Raw genomic sequence first — 22759 nt, 5'->3', positions numbered from 1 at the left:
ATTCTAATCCTACAGATTTCAATGAGAGGAAGAGTTAGGAACATCCTTCATCCAGCCACTGGAGTCAGAGAGACTTGCAGGGCTCCAGTGGACCACAGCTTGACAATTTAGAAATTACACCAAAGTACAAGGATGTGTTAGTGTTGCAACAAGGCAACTGGGACATCTCTATCGAAACAGCTTTCCCTCGTTAATGGCACTTTGGCACAACATGTGGAGGATATACTGTAAGCACATTCCTGGAGGATAAGGTTGTCAGTGGCCATGTACTATTTCCAGGATCAGATCCAATATACCCATCATACCTGTTGCAGGAAAAAGCAGAAGAAGATACTGCTCATCATGCCCTGCCAATCGGCTTCCGATACACATCCTTTTCAGCACTGTAAGAGCATCAGAACTCTCCCTATGTGATTACATAGTGCACACATATAAGAGGTATTGCCGGCATGTATCTGAAACGTGTTCATCTTTGTGGCAGCACTGAAATTATGGAACCCTCTATCACCCTAGAAGAGGTGTGCAGATAGTCTTTCAATCGAAGGACTGAAATCCACTTCAGGGTCACATTCCAGTGGTAAGCATGGCCAAAGGCAAAAGGGACAGCAGGAAAAATTAAAAAATAACCCAAACAGCAATAGATTTAAACTTAAAGGCAGATTTAAACTGATTAAGTAAGTCTTAAGAAAGAAATACCAAGCCTTCAGAATAGGAGAAATACAAAAGCCAGGAAACTACCCAATGATCATGGTGAGGCAGAAAGGGCTGGGGCTAGAGGAAGCGCGAATGTCATGGGAAATGCTAGAAGGCCAGATTCAGTCCCCAGGAATGTACCCCTGTTCTAGAAAAGTTTATCAGGCCATTTTAAAAATCTGACTTCAGATAGTTTGCTCCATGAATGTACTTCTGGCAACCACCGTCACCCTCTTTCTGTTATTGGCTCCATTGATTTTCATATGGATGTCATAGGAAGGGATTATGCTTGGCTTTTAGTTTTTTGGAGCATTCCCCTTTTTGCTGCATATTGCGTTGGCTTTGTTTTACTCTATAGTGCTTGTATATATTCTATGGAAAAGCAGTTACATGCATTTAAAAACAACAAGCAATCACATAAAAATGGACATGTTTCTGTTGCTGAGTTCTTCTGCACATTTTTATTCAGACTGAAAGTTTGCTGTGTCTCTGGTGTTGACTTCTTTGAACCAGGCTTCATATTACAATCTCTTCTAGGACTTTGCGGGAACAGTTTTCTCATGGGATTAATCCCTGACCTAGATATAATGTTTAGAACTACCTACCAGGACTACAGAGCTCATTGTCAGACATGCTGAGAGCTTTCATGCCTCTGCCAGGCTAGAGGCTCTCAAGATGATGAGCAAGATGAACCAGACTAAGCAGCTATAAACACCACAACCGGGTCATTTGCTATTGGCATTAAGGAGCTGTTTTCTGTAGCAAAGTAATTAGTGCAGACCAACCATTACATGACAGGGAGGGAAATGCTATCATATGTCATTCTGAATCAACAACATTAAGGCAAAAATCAAAACTTGTCACTGATAATATATAAGGCAATCATGCAGACCTATGTGCCATCTGATCACTTATCTCACAATATTTCTCTACAGCTGTTCTCCTGGGAGTTGATATTTTATGGATAAAACAATCTCTGACTCATGCATCTCCATGGCTGCTTGGTTAAAGACTGGCTTAATGTCATTCAAATGCAGCCCAGATTGTCCCTTGGATGTATCCTGCCTCCTCCAACTGTGAACAGACTGGTTTCATTTCTTGTGAGCCTGCCATTACAGATTTTTTCATCATGTTTACTTCTTGCTGGACAGTGTAGACAGTATTATGCTGGTGAGATATACAAAGGCAACAATCCACCCATTTATAACCACTTTTCAATCCACTGACATAATCTGGAATGTTTTACGTAAATCCTCAGTTGAACTTAAGTCCTTTATTATGGCTGAATTGAGCTCTCAAACGTTCCCTGGAGGAAATCCACAGGACATTGCCAGTCTTCTCCTACATGAAGTCTAACCTACTGCAGTAGAAGAAAATTACATATGAAGTATCGGCGATATCCAGAAGTCCAGAGCAACAGCATCCCAGCCTTCACTGTCTGAAACCCACAGGTGGGTCACAGCCCATACCCTCTGGAAATGCTGCTGGACTCACCTCTGTGCTGGCAACAGCAAAAGATTTTACAGGGAAACAATGTGCATGTAGAACTCACCATGTCTGCAAGCAGAAATGTGCTCCTTGGAGAGCACGGGAAGTGCACATTCAAACTAAAACTAGTTCCTGTGCAGAATTGCAGGGCAAAGCCAGCAACAAGGGCAGGTGTGGGCATAAAATATAACCTAGAGGCATTCATGCTATTCGTACACTGTGTGTTTGCGCACTGTTCCTTTATATCCGAGCATGGAAACCGCTGGCCCTTGGCCCCATTCTGGCCCACTCCGGGGCCTGATCCAGCCTATGGAAAGTGGAGCACTCTCTGCAGACCCTGCCCTTGGACATCATTTGATCTGCCAGCTTGGTCTAGGAGGTAATCTGACTCCTGGAGCAAAAGCAATTACTCTACTTAGCTTTACATGAACCAATACAGATTTTCCATGCCAAAGACGACTGAGACAACTGTATTCTCTTTATTTCATATCATCACTATATTTCACTGCATCTTCATTTTCCTCTTCAGGGTTTCTCTAGAGACACAATTATATTGGAAAGAATGACGTGCAGATCAAACGTATTCCTTAAAGTGCCTTGTGTGCCACAAGGTATGGGGCACACACTTGAGCTTCTGAGAAATAGTTAAAAGTATTATGTGTTGCCTTGTAACTTAGTGCCTGTGGGAACCTAATTAGAAGAGTTACCATAGAGCTGGACTGTCTTTAAATGCCTCATCAGCAGAATTACGAGGTTCATTCCATGAAAGTAGGAATAATAGATGCAAATGTTGCACCTACTGTATCATCATTTTCTGGTCAAATGTCATGGCTCTGATTCCCCGTACTGAACGTTACTGTTAAGTCCCTTGCTCCCTGCCCTCAAGGGGGTGACTTGGATGGCCTCCATAGGAAACAGCAATCTTTTCCATTTTGACTGGCATTTCTATACCTCCTGAGGGTAGCAACATGCCTGGTTCCAGAATCATGGCCTTTGCTCACCAGTCTGATGTTACACGCCATTTAACGCCCTCTGAGAAGGCTCTGCATGAATGGGAAATGCATGCATATGAAAACCTCCTTGTTAATTTCTTGTGATAACCTGAAAATCTGACGTTTCACTGTTTCACACCTTCACTCTGACCCATACCTCTACATGGGACTTCCTGCCGGGGACATCAGACAACACTGCTGAAGCATTTTTGAAATGGAAGTGCTTCTCTGTCTGGCATGTGTATGTCTATGTTGTTGTTCTCCTTTTCCTCTTTTTTTGGTCTATCGATATAGACAGGTATGTTTGTAGTAATTAACTGAAAAGTGTGTCAATGTGTTTAATCGCATATGGTTGTACGCACATAGGCTCGAGCAATTCGAATGTTGGAGTAGACAAGCAAAGAAATGCTAAACAGCAGCAACAAAAATTCCTCCAAACTACAAAATGGGCTACCCCCTTTTTGAGAGGGACTCTGATGTTTAAGGCTTGAACTGTGAGACAGCATTTTGTTGAAAGTAATCACTGCACTGAAGAAACATTGGATGCTTCCATTCAATTTAAGCAGTTATTACCTGACATCTCATGTTAGTGTTTTGGTTGCAGAAAGAAGCAATAGACAGGGGTTGTGGGGCTCAGAGGCAGAGACAGAGCAGTGGCAGCCATGGTCAATGGCACATCACCTAAAATCATTAACCTTTCCCATTACATTATCAGATTAGCTCTATTTGACATCTATTTTCAAATACAGCATACAGTTAGTAGTCTTTTAATTAAAGCAAGGCATGGTCTGATCTTCATAGTTCACAAGAGCAAACTGTAATCAGTACCACATTTTCTCAGCCTACCCCAATATGCGGTGTGTTGGATTGTGTCATGCGTAATTCCCATGATTATGGGAGTTGTACTCTAACATATCTGGAGGTCAAAATATAAGGAAAGGATATCTTATTAATTGCTCATCCCAGCTCCATGGTCTTTTGCTAGTACTTCCTTGATCACACAGTTCCTTTTCTACCTTTCTTATGGTAGGGTTTCCAGCTGATCAGTAGGTGTGAGGTGGGGAAATGGACTTGACCTGCTTCTATGCCATTAAAAACAGCTTGATCTACTGAAACCCGAAGGTAAAGATTACCATGGAAATGAGATAGATGCAGTGGTAGCTGTTGGCTCCAATGTCAGTAGGTGAGTGTATCTACTCCAGATTTCTGCCTGAAGCTGGAGTTCAACACTATATCTTCTTAAAGTTCAGGCTAAAACCCAAAGTAGATTACGAATGCAAAACCCAGGCCAGAATATAGCTCTGTTGCATTTGCCAAATCCCTTTCCCATGTTTGGCTCAGGCCAGTTAACAAGCTGAGCTGATACCAACTCTGTGAGCACTCAGGAATACTAGTGGCTTCTTTGTGCAACGTATCTGAAGTGCATAATTCTCTGCACAGACTATAAATGTATACAAAGCCCCGATGTGCAAAAGCAGAACTCCACATGCACAGCAAGCGTGCAGGCCACATGTACACAAGCAGCCTCATGGACTTGCGTGAAGTCACTTCCTGCTGGATGCCCAAGTGACCTCTCGGTGTGAGGCTAGGCAGAGGGAAAGTGGGCCACAGTCTAGGGAATTGACCCATGGATTTCCACCAGATTCTCACCTGCAAACGGACTTGCTCACATAATAGTAGATACACTGCCCCACTGCCACTGCAGCCACAAGTCTGCACTGACTGGGTGCTTCTGACTGTTAGTCCTGTCTATAGATCATGCTTTTATTAAGGAGAAACATATGAGGCTGGTTCATAGGTTAGTACATTGGTAAGCCTACCAATCTATGATAGAATATTTACCTTGACTTCCATCCACCCCCAAATCTTGTATTTTTCCTGCCCTGCCCTGTGTCATGTCCTGTTGACTAGGTCACCTAGTAATCCCTGAGCAACAAAGCCAAAACAAAACACAATGAACAGAGACCAGCTTTTGATGAAGTATATAAGCCTGTCAAAGACTGCCATCAGAATAGGCTCCTGGATGAGGCCAAGGAGGCTATGTCTGAATTTGTCTTCTATTATGCAATTCCAATGGCAACTTTGTGACAAATGTTTTCAAATACTAAGGAATACTGTAGACATCTGAAATGGCAGAAGGTTGAGGGATCTAGGGAACAAGAATGTACTGTAACATTATAACATTAAAATTCAGCTCACGTGCTAAAGGTATAACACCTAGTCTCGTAAAAGGCATTTTGTGCTTTGAATACAAAAAACGATCAAAGGCTTTGTCTTTGGAATTGTCAGGATATCTTGAAAGAGTCCAAGTGACTGATTCATTCCATCAATGATTCCTTTCCCTCTGCCTCCTAGAGATCCAGCAAGCTACTCTTTTTGTGCGTGTGTCTGCTAACAGGTTTCTGATGTCAAAAGATGAAAAGGTGCGTCTATTATTCTATTACAGCTTAAGAAATGTCATTATAATAGGTTTCCCAATTAATTACTAAAGACTTCAATAAATTAAGAACTCAACATTTTCCCCAAACTGTACTTTGTTGCATCCTATTCATCTAAAGCTACAGAAAATGGTAACATCTTGTGTCAAGAGTATTTTCATGTTTAAAATAAATTAATCTGTCATTAGCTGTTCTTACACAAAAGGATTAATTGTTTGTCTCACCAAAGGAGAAGCAGATATTAGTTGTGCTATTCTATTGAATAAACTTAAAATGCAGAAATAAAGATTTCAAAAATTATGCACAGTTCATTGGGATTAGGACTATGTAGTTCGTTCTTCCGATCCTAGCTAAAACCCTGACATTTTTGAACTTCAGGATTAATCCAATCATGTGGATGAATTACATGGAAAGTCTCTAAAGCAGATCCATACCTGTTAGCAAAGCTGAATGGAGAACATACTACATAACCCACTTATCCACTCAGATTTCAATCATTCAAACTTCACTAGAATGGATTAATATTTAACCACAAAGAACATAATAATGGGTCCTTAGGTATCCCAACTAATCTTCCTCGTGGATTCTAACCCCGCAACTGGATGCTGTGTAGATAGGAAAAGTAAGGTATGTGACTGAGTTTTGAACATATTGCTAGAATACTGAAGCAGATATTGGTCCAATCTACCCATGGCAAAAACCCAGCATTATTTTCTAATCCTGTGATATTGTGAAACAGCCAGCATGCTAGTCCAAACCACTTGTTTGCTCCTGTTTAGCTACTGCTGCCAGAGGTAGTGGCCAATCTCGAAACATAGAAACAGAACGAGTCAGAAGGGGCCTCCTGGGCCATCTAGTCGGACCCCTGGCTCCATCTGGCTCCATTCATGACATGCCTACCATATGCACGTCCAGCCTATCCTTGAACACCCTCACTGATGGGGCTTCAACCACCTCCCATGGAAGCCCATTCCATACCCTCGGGGTCCTAACTGTCAGGAAGTACTTTCTGGCATCCACCTTGAATCTTGGTTCCATGAGCTTTGTTCCACTGGAATGCAGCCTGCTTTCATCTGCAGGGGGAAAAGGTCACAACCCACCTCTGCATGACACCCCCTCACATATCTGTATGTCACTAACAGGTCCCCTCTGACTCTCCACTTGTCAAGGCTGAAAAGACCCAGTTCCCTCAGTCTCGCCTCATATGGCTTACCCTGCAAACCAACCACTATCCTTGTGGCCCTTCACTGCACCAATTCCAACCTTGCAATATCCTTCTTAACAAGGGGCCCAGAAATGAATACAACGCTCCAGCTGCAGGTGCACCAGAGTCATACAGAATGGCACTAATACCTCTCTCAATCTTGAAGCCACACTTCTGGCTATGCAACCAAGGGTGGCGTTTGCCCTCTTGACCACCGCATCACACTGCTGACTCATGTTTAGCCTGCAGACAACCAGTACCCCGAGGTCCCTTTCACAAGTGCTGCTCTCCAGCCACTTGTCCCCTGACCTGTACTTATGACACCTATTCCTATGTCCCAAGTGCAAGACCTTGCACTTATCCACATTGAATGCCATCCTGTTGTCCCCTGTCCATTTCTAAAGTCTCTCCAGATCCTTTTTGGCCTGGAGTACCTGTTCCTCAGTTGTAGCACCATCCCCATTTTAGTGCCATCTGTGATGCCAGGTCTATCCAGGTCTTTGATTCATCCAGGTGTTGGCTGAACCCAGAAATTTATTGGAAATGGAGAATTCACCCAACTCTGGTTCAGCCCCCATTAGTTCTATCCCAGACTGCCACTTTAAGTAATAGAAAGAGAAATATTTGAAATGAGCAAAAGAGTAATGAAGCCAGCTATTACCAACTGTATTCTGTTTGCAATTCCATGTGCAGTCAACTTACCCACTACCAGTCTCTGACAATCAGAGAGACCCAAATCTATAAGATGTACAAGAACCACTACAGAATAACTGATTTCAGTTTCTTAGACTTTGAAGCTCACTACCCCAGAGCACAGAATAGTTGATCCTCTCAAAGCATTAGAATCCTGGATTTTCCCTGCCTCTGCTTGCTCATCTCAGTGCCCATTTGCATCTCCGCCATGAATCGGCAGCAACCCCAAAGACTGAATGAGCCTGCTGAATACCCGCAGGGTCTGCTTCGTTCTGCTGTGAGCCTTGTTCACCCTAGTTTACAACTGCAACAGAAGTAAATAAGTAAATAAATACATGAAATGGGCTTTAAATTTGCACAGATGTGTGAAATTAAAAACAATGGAAGCCTTTGTAATTAGAATAAATGGTTGGCAACAAGTGCTGTGGGTTTTCATCTTTCAAATGTACAATTGCTGCTGAATCACTGTGATTGCTTCTGGCATGCATTGTTGTTGTTTCACAGTGCAGTTTCTGGCAGATTTGATGGATTTCAAGCTGTTTGTGGCCAAAGCAGCAATACCCACCAAGAATGCCTGATGACTTTTCTGGGCTGCTATCACCCCAAGCAACATCTCTCAGAGTTTCCCCTCCCTCCCTTCCTTCCTTCCTCCCTCCCTCCCTTCTGTTTATCAACAAACACCCCCACCTCTGCCTATTAGTTGACTCATTCCATTGGTTTCTAAACAGCTTGTGCATTTAAATGAATTCTTAAGAAGACTGGAATTTGGAAATTGAAAACTAAATATAATCACAGAGGAAAACTGCATGTCAAAGGGAACACACAGTTCTGCTGTGAAGAGTGGCAGCCACATACCTGAGTTCCCTTACGCAATGTGTGGTCAATTCATCCTGTGTCTCAACGCAAATATACTGAGAATTCCACTGCCCCTTTCACAATTGCCAGTGACATGGAGGAGGGCTTGGGAAACACAGTGATGCTGTACTTGAGGTAAACTGTGCTACATGTGTAAGAGCAAAAACTTCAGCAATCTTGCCATGCAGAACTACTGTAAAGAGCTCACCCTTATCTTTCTTAGACTGTGTAACATTATTGACATTCTTTCTAAAGGTTTGATGTTTGAATGAGCAGCTTTATACATGTACATGATAACTTTTCAGAGGAGCAACCTTTTTCTTGCCGCAAAAAACCCAAGAGCATTAAAATATTACAGAAAGTGAAAAATGAACAATGCACTTATTTGTCCTTTTGCTGCTGCAGGGCTCTTAGGCTACTGTTCCATCAGATGTGCCCTTGAAAATCATAAGCTCCCAAACTCAGTTGCAGCATAAAAGGAGCAGTAGGAGCTGTCATTGCCTCCTGTCTTTCTACCCTGCATGTTTTTGCTAGGTGAGCTTATATGGATGCCTAGCTGGGATACCTTGGAGGTATAAGGAAGGAGGATGAAGAGGCCTCAGGATAGCTTGTATCCTGACATCTCCAGTGTCCAGCCCTCTTACACTACTAAAATGTCCCCCTTTTCTCCTCTCCAAGGTCACTCTTCTAAGCTTGGTCAGCAGCCAGAATAATTCTTCCCATGCTGGCTGTGAGAGGTTATGGAAGGAGGAGGGGTACTGAGTGCTGCCTCTGACCTTGAACGGGGAATCTGAACCATTGTCTAGCCCTCCAGCTGCTGTCTAGGAGCCATAGGGTGGCGCCTTCCAGCACTTTTTCATGAAACATTAACTATTTTTATCCAAAGAAATAGAATGCACATTCCCCGGAATTCTGCTTGCATCAGCACTAACACAAAACTTGGAAGTTGAAGCAAAAATGTCTGAGAAATTTCCAGAGATGCCAGAGAACTGATAAATTGAGAATGATTTCTCTGGGGAATTACATGACAATTTACAATATGGATGTATAATCCATATTGATGCTCTGGACTGCATATGCAAAACTTACTACAGAAGTATTAAATAGGGAGAACATAAATCTCCAGTGGCTTGATGAGTGTGTACATACAAATTTGTGAGTCAGCACAGCGTGAGCTTGGCAGGTTCTTCAAATTCCGCCTAAAAGCAAATTCCAACTCATGTCTTAACAGATTACGAAGGGTTTTTTTGTCTTTTTCTATGAAAATGGAGACATGTTTCCATCCACATTTCCTCAAATGTGTGTATCTAATTGTATAAATTCTCCTGCAGTGGTGAAAGTGTTTTTTCACCAATACACATTTTTTCACATACATTTTTCAAGAAAATTCCTTTTTCAAATGCATTTTTTTCCTGATGTTTAGCAAATCACAACACAAGCTCGAAAAACTAGTGACTTAAACCACAAATCCAATTTAGGTCCATATTTATGTTCAAGTGACATGAATTAGATAAATTGTCATCAAGAGCAATCTGAAACATGTTTCTCAAGTGTGAAATAATACTTTAAAATGGATTGTGTCAATAGCAGATATATTATCTACCTATTCACATGAATATGCACATTCTAACTGCTGGTGTAAGATTTATGTTTAATTAGGATTTGAACCAAAATCCATTAAAATCTCTGGATGTAATAGTGTTTGGATTAGCTGGCAAGGGAATGCAAAATCTATTTGCATGGTATGCTCACTATTACAGAAATGTTATTAGCCTAAATGTTAGGTGTGCTGTGCCAAGTATAACTCATTTGTTTGCCATGTTATTATGGAGGTCTGGTCTCATTTTTGCCTTGGCTTCTTTTGTTTTGACCAGTTTGGGACTTCATAACTAGATCAGAGCCAATATTCAGATGTTATAAAAACTGGTGCTAACAAGCTCACCCCTTGCTGAGCCCAAAGCCTCTGCATCACAACTATTCAATCCACATTCATCTCACAAGTTTCCATAGCCTCTGTCCAAAAATAAACTTGAAACCATCCCTTGTTTATGGAAACTTGCTTCCAGAAACTGCTAAATAAGCCCAGAGAAGCTGTTAATTTATTGAAGTGTCATCCAGTGCATGCCATCTATCCAGAACCCTTTCGGGCAAAATTCCAGAGGACTAGAGGGTGGCATCAGCGGTCCCAATTTTCAAAAAGGGTAGTAGAAAGGACATGGGGAATTATAGACCGGTTAGCCTTACGTCCATTGTAGGAAAAACAATGGAAAGGCTCATAATAGAGAGAGATCTAGTGATGCTAGATAGGGAAGGGAGGCTGACAGGCACACAACACGGCTTCTGCAAAAACAGGTCCTGCCAGACAAACCTTGTGGAATTCTATGACAAGGTTTCGAGATGGCTAGATGGAGGGGATGCAGTGGATGTGGTATACCTGGATTTCAGCAAGGCCTTTGACAAAGTGCCCCATGATATCCTGGTGGAGAAACTGACGAGTTTTAGGATACACCAAAGCATTGTCCAGTGGATTAGGGCATGGTTGACTGACTGAAAGCAGAAGGTAACCATTAGCGGGGAATCCTCAGGATGGTGGCCAGTGACAAGTGAGGTCCCCCAGGGCTCTGTCCTGGGGCCGATCCTGTTTAATCTTTTCATTAACGACAATGAAGAAAGGGTGAACAGTCTGCTGATCAAATTCGCAGATGACACTAAAACTGGAGCAGTGGCCACAACTGAGGAGCAGGTACTCCAGATCCAAAAGGATCTGGACAGACTATGGAAGTGGGCAGGAGACAACAGGATGGCATTCAATGTGGATAAGTGCAAGGTCTTGCACTTGGGGCATAGGAATAGGTGTCATAAGTACAGGTTAGGTAACAAGTGGCTGGAGAGCAGCACTTGTGAAAAGGACCTTGGGGTACTGGTTGACTGCAGGCTAAACATGAGTCAGCAGTGTGATGCGGTGGTCAAGAGGGCGAACGCCTCCCTTGGTTGCATAGCCAGAAGTGTGGCTTCTAGATCAAGAGAGGTATTACTACCACTCTACACGACTCTGACACTCCCACAATTGGAGTATTGTGTTCAGTTTTGGGTCCCTCATTACAGAAAGGATATAGCCAGGTTGGAGTCAGTGCAGCATAGGGCCACAAGGTTGGTGGCCGGTTGGCAGGGGATGGGGTATATGGCGAGGCTGAGGGAACTGGGTCTCTTCAGCCTGGAGAAGAGGAGACTCAGAGGGGATCTGTTGGTGATGTACAGGTATGTAAGGGGATGTCACATGGAGATGGGTAGAGACCTGTTCTCCCCTGCAGAGGAAGGCAGGACGCGCTCCAACGGAGCAAAGCTCAGGGAGCCAAGGTTCCATTTGGATGCCAGGAAGCACTTCCTGACGGTCAGGACCCCGAGGGTGTGGAATGGGCTTCCACGAGAGGTCGTTGAGGCCCCTTCGGTGCGGGTGTTCAAGGATAGGCTGGATGTCCACATGGTGGGCATGTCATGAGCGGAGCCAGCTGGTGCTGGAGGTCAGACTAGATGGCCCAGGAGGCCCCTTCTGACTCGCTCTGTTTCTATGTTTCTATGAGATGGGACTTCACAAGGACCAACTTTGGTCAATGAAAGGCCAGGCTGGAAGAAGTCTCCTGGGAGAGGGTGCTTGAATTCAAGGGAGTTCAGAAGGGATGGCTGGTACTAAAAAGGGAGGCCTTGGTGGTGCAAGCCTTAACAATACCACTGATTAGCAAAGCAGGAATGCAGAGGAGGGTGCCATCATGGATGAGAAGAGATATGGTAAGAGGGATCAGAATAAAAAAGGGCCTCCACAGGAAATGGACACTGGGACAAGTGGACAAAAGGGCATACCAGGAGGCGGTGGCTTGATTTAGAAGGATTTAGAAGGATTCTATGCAAGGCTAATGCTGATTATGAGTTGAGACTTGTAAAGAATGTCAAGGGGAACAAGAAGGGCTTCTATTATTATGTAAATAGTAAGAGGAAGGGGAGACAGGAGGTAGGGTGGCTTAAAAGAGAGGGAGGGGATCTGGTAACTAATGTAAAGGAACAAGCACGGATGTTACATGTTTGCCACTATTCTCCCTGAAGCAAGTTTGGGAAGATGAGGTTGGGATTATGGGGACACAGATTTGAGTCACTCCTCTAAAAATTGAGGAGCTCCTCAGGGCCCTCGACATTACAAAAGCACCTGGTCCTGATGGGTTACACCAGAGGGTACTTCCGGAATTGACAGTGGTACTCTCACATCTGTTGGCCTTAATTTTTGAAGCCTCGTGGAAATCAGAAGTACTGGAGGATTTAGAGTGTAGCTTCAGTCATCCCAGTCTTCAAAAGGAGTAGCCGAGGAAACGAGGGGAATTACATGTCAGTTAGCCTGACATGCATTCTGGGCGAGAGAATGAAAAAGCTCATAACAAAGAATGCTCTAGAAATCCTTCAGAGGGAGGGATACTTGGATTTCAGCAGGGCCTTTGACTAGGTGCCACATGATATCCTGGTTGAGAAATTGATGAGCTTTGGTTTAGATCGATGCACTCTCTAATGGATCAGGACATGGTTGATGGACCACAAGCAAGCGGATGACTAAATTTTCTCATTTCCAAGATGCAACAAGGCTACCCTTGTTTATTTTTGTTTCCACAGGCTAGCAGGGTTGCCCTTTCTTAAATTGTTGTTGCTTTGTCCCTCTATCCAAAAGAAGACCTTAAATCCCCATGTAGCCTTTGCTTGCCTCTAATACACACCAAAATATGGGTATCTACCCTACCCCCTTTCAGGATCTGGGCAGCTTCAGACCTGCTCCTCCTGGCCAAGCATCAGAACAACTGCCCTGGTAGTTGCAGGATTTGTCCTACACTCTGTGGCAGCTGCCAGGGTACTCATGAGCAACACCTGGGAGCCCTTGGGGAAAGTTATTTAAGAGAAGCTGCTTCAGCAACACAGAACTACAGTGTACTGAAGATTTGCTGTGTTCAGGTCTTGAACCTGCTCCTTCATGCTGTCTCCCTGGCTCTTGACTTCTGGTTTGTACTTGACTGTTCCCTTGTTTCCTGGACTGCACTACTGCAGACTCCTGCTTTGACTTTGGCCTGTTTGACTCTGCAGCTTGGACCTGTTGCTTGGACTGGTAATTGGATTCTGGCTTTGCCTCCCTTCGTTGCCTCCTGGGTTCTGCTGCATTATCTGTCACTCAGCTGCCCATGCCCTGGACCCTTTCAACCCCAGATCTGAAAGTGCACCATTTCACTTCTGGTTCACAAGGTTTTTATATCTAGTCATGGCTTTGTAGCACCCTAATCCTTTGCAAGATGTCCCAGAAGAATTTGGTTAAAATTCTCTCCAGCTGGCTTTGTTGCAGTTACAGAGAATCCATTTTTTTTAAAGATCAGTCCTATACTGGTGTTGCAGCTAATTCAAGTCACTTTTTACTAGTAGCTTAAAGTAGTCTAATAGCTTCGAATGAGTTATGAATGAATAACTGAGTTATTTTAAGAGCCAGTGTGGTGTAGTGGTTAAGAGCATTGCTCTGGGACTCAGGCAAACTGGGTTCTAGTCCCCACTCAGTCATGGAGCCAACTCCAGTCACAGACTCTCAGCCCAACCTACCTCACAGGTTTGTTATTGTGGAGATAAGATAACAGGGAGAGGAGAATGGTGTAATCCACTTTGACTTCTTTAAAAATCAAAAGAAAGGAAAGAAGGTATGATTCTCTCTCTGTATATATACAGAGAGAGAGGTGGGGGAGGTAAACTCAGCAGCATTTATTATTATTTTGAAAATGTACACTGAGAAATCATGATGGTTTTTTTGTCTGCTGTAGGTCTATATGATGATCTTTGTTTTCAGAGCACGTCTTATTCCATCTCAATGTTCCAGCTGTGGACTGAATTTCTAGAAGACTACTTTGAGCTCATGCAAGACAGTTGCAGGCAAGTCAACACCTTTAAAATAAGTACTCCAAAAGCCATCGACTGAACATGTTCACTTGGTGATAGGTGGGAAAAGTGATGGCAATGGTGGGACAAGCAGGTATTTCAAGATATTGTCAAAGCACGTGTGATCTGAGAGCAAAAGGCAGCAAACAATCCTTCTTGATTTAATTTAAAACATTTATATGCCACCTATCTCACCAATGGCATCCCTAGGTGGCTAACAATCACATAATTAAAATTCGCTATGAACAATAAAACAAAAAAACTATAAATTTATGTATACAAATATATTTTTATAAAATATGTAAAAATTAGTGCATATAAAGGTAAAGATTTCCCCTTGACATTAAGTCCAGTCATGACTGACTCTAGGGGGCGGTGCTCATCTCCGTTTCCTAGCGGAGGGAGCCAGCGTTTGTCCCCAGACAGTCTCCGTGGTCATGTGGCTGGCATGAATAAACACCAAAGTGCATGGAACGCTGTTACCTGCCCACCGAAGTGGTACCTTTTTATCTACTTGTATTTGCATATACAGTTTACAAATAAATGTCAACAAGTCAGCTGAAATGCATGAGATGGAAAATTGTGTCCAAAACTCTACTCTGTGAATGCCACCTATTCTAATGGAGAAGGGAGCTGACATTGACATGGTCTTGGATACATGCTTTCCCAGCTGAAGATAAGTGGCCATCTCCTGAACGGAGAAAATTAAGGAGATACTAGGTGACAAGCCTTGTCTCATGAGATAATGTTAGTGTAGTTGGGACTTTTTGATACAGGAATCATTCAGATATGGAACCCGAGCCTTATCTAAAGCTGTATGTTTTCCAAAGGATGCTGTATAGGATAGGTCCAAACGTGTAGTTTGAGGCCTGCCTTCATTTCTTTGTCCTTGAAGAGATAGAGAGATGTCCAGCCTGTGGCAGGTGCAGGTAGCTGAGTGCTACACAGTTCTAGATGTCTTGTTGAAAATTGCTGGCAGTGCAGTCTTGTGCATGCTCATGCAGAAGTATGTTTCCTTGCATTCAATGTATACTGAACGTGGCTTAGTCCCCGCTACTTAGGACTGTAGCCTGAACAACTGAAGAAAAGAAACCCTGATGTATGTCTACCCAGAAATTAGCTCTTGTTGAATTCAGTGGGGCTTACTCCTGGTAAATAGGTATATAATTACAGCCTTGCTTAATCTGAATAGTCTCATTTGCATTTGGTGCTCTTAACCCACTAGAAAGTCGGCCTGGTTCTTCCCACATCACCTGTGAAGAGGGTAGGATATTTACTGGTTCTTCATATTCCATGACACGGAAGCGCAATGTCACCAGGCCATAGGACTGAGGAAAATGTTTTGGGACCAATGCTTTTTAGGTTGTTCATAGGGGAACTAGAATTGGTGGTAAGCATAAAGATGATGATGATCAACCTTGCTGCTGAAATCAAATTATTAGGATAATAAAATCAAAAAGGTTGTGAAAAGTTCAGAGGCACTTTGCCTCTAAATATAAAGTATCAGAGGCACTTTGGCTCTAAATATAAATTGATTGGGAACATGCATGGGATGCTGCTATTGCATTCATGTTCTGCTTGTGGGTTTCCCATGAGCACAAGGTTGGCCATTGTGTGAGTGGAATGCTGGACTAGAAGTATCCTAAATGTTAGATGAGACCGCAGGACTTAATAGATTCAGTACAGCTCTTCATGTGTTCTTACCTTAAAAGCTGCATCAGAATTCAACATTAGCTTCTTGAGCTGATCCTTTGTCTTGCTCTTTATCACTTCTACAGTTGACAAAAGAGATCTATATTTGGAAGAAACCACAAGGCATTACACATGGGTGGCTGTTTTTGTTTTGTTTTGGTTCGTTTCATCTTGTTTCGTTTCGTTTTGTTTCGTTTTTTGCAAGTACCCAGAAACAATCTTCAGTAGCTAAAATAGTGCATTTTGAAAGTGTCAGAGAGCCACAGACTGAAAACAGTGTGATGTATCGGACAGTATCATTCAGTGTAAATGACATTGTCTTTGTGGAAACCAAGTTCTGAAGCATGTGCCAGGAGAGAGCCCAACTAACGTCCTGCTTGCACACTGTTTTCAGAGGTTAGGATTGCAAAATGATGTGCTACCACTTACTCAACTGCTCAAACAGTATGAAAAAGCATAGAAACTCAACCAACACAGTCATTTCTTCCACTGATGGTACAATGGTTTCAGGTTATACCATTCTGTTGTGCATTCATACATTTCATATGTTAACATAAAAAGTTACAAGATAACAGTGCACTTGGCAAAGAGTATTTGCATAGTTTCCGATCCCATGCCATGAATTAAAAATACCCTAATTAAAATCTTATAACACAGAAAAGTGATGCCTTTGTTTTATTCAGATCTGCTCTGTTATCTCTACATACTATTGGCCATTCATAAGACATGAGATTTTGTTTCCTAAATCATTTGCCTATTTCTTTAGTGGTTGCACTGAGCCAGTACAAATTAGTATTGAAACAAGAGTAGGGAGAAAACACATTTTGTAGTCGGCATACTCACTCTTGTGGGGATGATATTTTTCCTACCTTTTACCACATTTTGTCTAGACAAGCTGTGTTCAGATTTCATTTCTCTGAAACAGCATACAATTTATGAGAGCAAAATGAGGAAAAATTGCATTTGTATTGGTTTTCTTTTCCAACCCCATATCTATGTTGCACACAACAAGGTGTGAATTGGCCTCACATCTAGAGAAATGCTGTCCTTTGGCCATTTGTGCAGATACTTTTCTGGCATTTTCTTTCGAATTTTGCTGCCATTTGCCTGTGGTTGCTTTGCTTGTTTCTGCTCTTGGATATGCCAAAAGAATAGCTAGGGTGAAAACATATCTTTTTCAGATATCTGAATGCAAAAGGCTGTCACTTTTCCCGTATGGCTGATTTTCTCCAACAAACAACTACAAATAAAACTCATTATTGAATTACTCCATTCTCTGTACTTGGAGTTATAACAGAGCTTTGACACATTTTAAATTTTATGCTAGAAAAGGCCCTTCAGCTCATGTCAACAAACTTTTCCTGTGGCTAAAGAGCAAATGGCCATGTCATGGAGCTCATTCAAGTAGTTCTGGCCTCACTGGATGTCTGTGTACCTCAAGCTTCTGCTGTTTATCATGGAGACTAAATAAATGTCTATGGCTGAGTATTGCCACATGTCACTCAAAGACAGGGATATAAGTCACAACCAAACATTTTAAGCTACCTTTTTGTCTAAGCTCCAGCCAAAGGTGAAAGACCCATGTGCCGACAGTATTTATTGAGGGGATTTGAAAGGTGCTTTTTGGACAATAAGCATTCAGAGCAACTCAGAGACATCAAAATAAAGTAAAACATAACCAGACCAAAACATGCATGCACATAGATGCTATGTTTGCTCAGAAGTCTTTTGTGTGTGACTGTGCCTTTTGGAAGACCAAGCAAACGATCTTTGCTGGATTGCCCCTGCCCATGTGCCTATTAACATTCTTGAAGATCCCCATGGGTTAGCGAGATACCTTCTTTAGGTGAAATCTGTTTTGTGGAGTTGTTACTTTCTCTGGTGTTACTATTGAGTGTTGTGTTGATTTTTAAAAAACATTTGAACTACTCAATGATGTTTCCACAGACAGTTTCCCGCGCCAAGATGCTGACAGAAATGTCCATGGGGGCAGAGCTTGCCTGAATCATTTTGTTGCCTGTGGCAAAGGACAAGGTGATGCCCACTCCATGCCTGACTGTACTGACAGAATTGTGCCCTGTGTGACTACTGAGGACAACAGTTTCATTAAGGGGTGTAATTCTGTCTCCCAAGACAGGGACATTCCACGGGGGTAGGGGAAGGAATGGCTTGGCCCCTGCCACGACTGCTCCCTGGCATCTGCTGCACAGGGCGATTGCCTCAACTTACCTAATGGCAGGCCACCTGCATAAGAAGACCCCATGTCATCATGAGAGATCTTTAAAGAGACCCACACACAAGTTGAGTTTTCTCGCTGTTAGTGATAAGCAGGATACATAGAATCGCACTTTGAAATATCATTGGCATTATCAATATTCTTTGTGTTTCGGTCATATGGTGCTAGTTAAGTCTTTCCAAGCCATTCAGACACTCATTCCTGCCTTCCTCTATCAGCCTTTCATATTTTGAAATGTTTTGTCCTGCTAGATAGTAGGGCCTACTATGCTGTGAAAATATATTCACTTAAATAGAGGAGAAACCCAACTTTCTGTTCAATTACTGTTTCAGTGAAAATTTCTGTGCCATCCCACATTGATGCTTTGGCCATCTATACTACAGATGGAAATCTGTAGTGGAGAGCAGCATGGAAGTTGGAGACCATGTCAGTGAATTATTCTCCCCAGGCACATTTTGGAGTATATGCTCTGAACTGGATAGGGAAAACAAGTGTTGTAGACACATCCAGAATATGAGCTCACATGTTCATTAAAGTGACAGCTAACTTTTGGAGTGTAGTACTTCCAAAATGATAAGCAGCTTGCACCAGAAAGAGGGAACCATATGTAGAATTCCTACATAAAAATTTGCAGCTTCAGTGCAAACTCATTTTCAATTCACTTTGTAATGAGGCTGGGAAAATGCTTCCCTATCCTCTGTCAGGTCACTAGTTTAAAGCTGGATTTGGGCCTTGTTCTTTTGATCCTATTTTCTGAAACTGATTATATTCATTATGTGTATCTATCTTCAATCATTTCCTACTGGATTCATGCATTTCAGCTCAAAAGTTCTCAGTGCTCTTTTCATCATGATATTCTTTCAAACAATACAGTGATAGAGAAAGTTCACATACTCCTCCTCCCCAAAAGGGGAAAAAATCTTTGGTCTTTCAGATCAGAAACATAAAGAAAGAGAAGATCCAAATTATGCTCTTATGTTTTATTGATGAATTGTTAATAAATGTTTTGATAGATTGCCTTGAATACATCTCCTATTGGACATGCATTTGATAAATTATTCTTGTTCTGTTCTCTTTTCTCCCTAATCACCAAATACAGTTCTTAAAATAATCAGTGTGCTATTGTTTCGGTATAAATAATCTCTTGCTATTCCTCTGTGGAGTAGAAGCATGAAGATGAGGTTCATGAAACCCCATGATCATTAATCCAGAGTGGTATCTGTATTAGTCTGTTGCAACAAAAGAACAAAATGTTAATGATAGCCTATTGTTTATACCTGTCTTCAAGGTACTACAAGATTCTTTGATTTTTCATGATTGTTAATAAAAGTGATCTATTGTTTAAGCTAGTTCAAATTCATTTAAAGCAAAAAAAAAAAAAAATCCCCTACTGCAGCTGTACACCTTAACTTTATCAAGTATGCTTGTCAATATGGGAATATGAGAAACAGATAAAAAAAGATGTTCTTTCCCAGTTTGCATTTGTTTCCCATTCTTGACTGGAAGCAAATTTATGGATGTTTGCAGAGATGCTTGTGGAATCTTTTCTTCAGTTTCTGGTGAATTCCTGTCTGTTTTTGCCTATTTTTTTCAATAATATTTTCCCAATAGTATTATGATATATCCAATAACATTTTTTGGTATGGAAAACCAGAAGATCATACAATAGTCAAAATACCAGAGTCTCAACAATGTCTAGAAATGATTTATATGATCTGTTTTTATTTTAATCCCCTTTAAAACAGTGTATCATTAAACTTTCTTTTTATAGAAGTAGCATGTGAAAAGGAGCTGTTTCTCAATCATCTCCCACATATGTACGTGTGCATACACACACTCACACACACACACACACACGTGTGTGTATTTTAATCATTTGTTCAAAATATATGAATTACCCTTGAAAATAAAGCCATTGCAGGGCAGATCACAGAAGGGAATCAGGTTCATATACAGTATATAACAAGACTATTATGCAGATATATCCTAGCATAAGGTACCTCTAGCATAATGCTCATAACTTTAGCTAGTAGAGTGGGTTTTTCGGGGAATCCCATAATGCCAACAGATATTATTCATGATGTACTAGATGCCTCTTATGCTAGCACAGCATTCTTTACATTAGCACTCTTGTCAGATTGGATGCTGTCATATGTTTCCAAATAATTTACAGAACAACCGATTAGTAATGCTTCCTGTCCATTCTCCCAGTAAGGCTCTTTTTATCCATACTGCCATGAACAAAATTTGTCCTCATTCCCTGGTTCCAGCTCCCTCCTTGGATGGGCCATCAGTCTGTGAAAGATCTGTTTAACTTGGTATGTATGGCCAAACTGAATATTCCTCACTCAATAATATTTACTCTACCATAGCTTGATGATAATTTTGCAACACATTTGTCTTCCAGAACAAGGATATATTGCAATCAGCTTGTAGTTATATTTTATATATTATATAATTTATATTATATTTATTGTTTTATGATTTGCTGTGTAAGCTGAAGCTTTCTGGGTGGTGTGGGAAAAATAAATAATAAAGTGACTGATCTGGTGGGCAAAAACAAATGATGTGTAGGAGTAATATTTACAGCATCACAGCTGTTCATTTACTACGATTTGTGTTCTTCAACTAGTTGGTTGGGTTTTCTTTGAGATTCTAATTTCAAATGTTGCTTTGCATTTCGTTTAACATCCCCCTCTTTCCTTGCCATTTGGCAAAGATTAAGAGTGGGAGAGAGAGACACATAGTTCCCTTTTTGGTGCCATGTTAGGACTCTCTTCTACTGCCAGACATTCGCTTCTTCATTTGTTTGATCAGGACATGGTATAGTATTGTTAATGGTTTTCAGCTGTTTTAAACTTTTTAATGGCTTTCATATTTTAATTTTTCTTGTAAGATGTCTTGTGTCTCTTTTGTGATGAGAAAGTTGTCTTTTAAATTTTATTAATAATAGTGATAATAATGATGGCTGAAAATTTTACCTTCATAGAAAAGCAGGTTGCTTACCTGTAACTAATATTCTTCGAGTGGCCATCTGTGCATTCACACATATGGGGGTGCTACACCTGCACAGTGCCTAGGCCGGAAGATTAGAAAGCTAATGGTTTTTGGTGGGGAACTCCACTCCCCTCCCTCTCCATAGTATAAATAGAGCGGAGTGTCTGCCATTTTACTCAGACTTGAAGACCGAGCATTCGCCCCCTTGAGGTTGAAGATGATATTATGGTAAGCATCATCGGTATTCTAAATATTTAAGTATGGTACTCATGAAGAGTATTTTCCACTCACCGACACCGAGCGGGGCCAGCAGGTGGGTTGTGTGAATGTTACAGGTAAGCAACCTGCTTTTCTTTGTCATGGTCTCTGTGCATCACACATATGAAGAGATCTTTCAATCAGATTCGACAGCGATGGAAAGAACGCAGGCAAGACAATCTCCTGATTCATATGAAACGATGTAGCCACTTTAGGTAGGAATGCTGAATCCATTCGAAGAATGAGCTTTTCCTTATGAAAATTCAAATACGGTAAATCTATTCGAAGAGCACAAAGTTCACTAGCTCTTCGGGCTGATGTAACAGCTACAAGGAAAGCAGTCTTCCAAGATACTAGGCGTAAATCAACAGTCACCAAAGGTTCAAATGGGGGTCTTGTAAGCGCTTGGAGTACTACGGAAAGACTCCATGTTGGCATAACAGGATGAATGGATGGATGAAGTTTCTGCAGTCCCTTAATAAAACGCCGAACCATAGGTTGGGAGAAAACAGATGAGCCCTGTACATTGCCACGGTAATGTGAAATGGCAGCAGTGTAAACCTTTATAGATGACGGTTTAAGTCCAAAATGGTGCAATTCGAAGAGAAATTGTAAAATGTTCTCAATAGAGGCCAACCTTGGAGAAAAAGAATGGCACTCGGCAAAAGATGAGAATCTTCTCCATTTTGCCACATAAGATCGACACGTTGATGGCCATAGATCAGATTCGAGAATCACTTGGATATCTGGATCCAAAGCTGTCGGTCCCGGAGTGATTCCTAACGGATCCGAGGAAGGGCTCAGTTGGCCAGTCTGTTGAGCTGTGTTTTCCAGTGCTCGAGATGTCATCAGAACCGATTCAGCAGTGAGGCTTATCGGATGCACCAGGCCGTCAGCTTCAACGAAGTTAAGTCCGGGTGTCAAATCGCTCCATTGTGCTGTGTTAACAGATGTGGAATTGTTGGGAGTTGAAGAAATACACCTTTGGACAACTGAAGGAGAGTGGTGAACCAAGGTTGCCTTGGCCACCACGGAATTATTAATATCCCTGTAGCATTGTCTTGAACTATCTTCGATACAACCCTCATCAAAAGTGGAACTGGGGAGAAAGCATAGAAAGTCCTGTTGTTCCAATGGATCATAAGGGCGTCCCCTGTTGACACCAGTCCGATGCCCGCTCTCAAGCAAAACAGTTTGCATATCCTGTTCTCTCGGGTAGTGAACAAGTCCATGTTCGGGTATCTCCATAGATGAAAAAGTTGCTTGC

Source organism: Varanus komodoensis, unplaced genomic scaffold, assembly GCF_004798865.1.
Source record: "Varanus komodoensis strain SLA01 unplaced genomic scaffold, ASM479886v1 scaffold31, whole genome shotgun sequence".
NCBI lineage: Eukaryota > Metazoa > Chordata > Lepidosauria > Squamata > Varanidae > Varanus > Varanus komodoensis.
The sequence above is the reverse complement of the archived record's forward strand: the minus strand, read 5'-3'. Positions refer to the sequence as shown.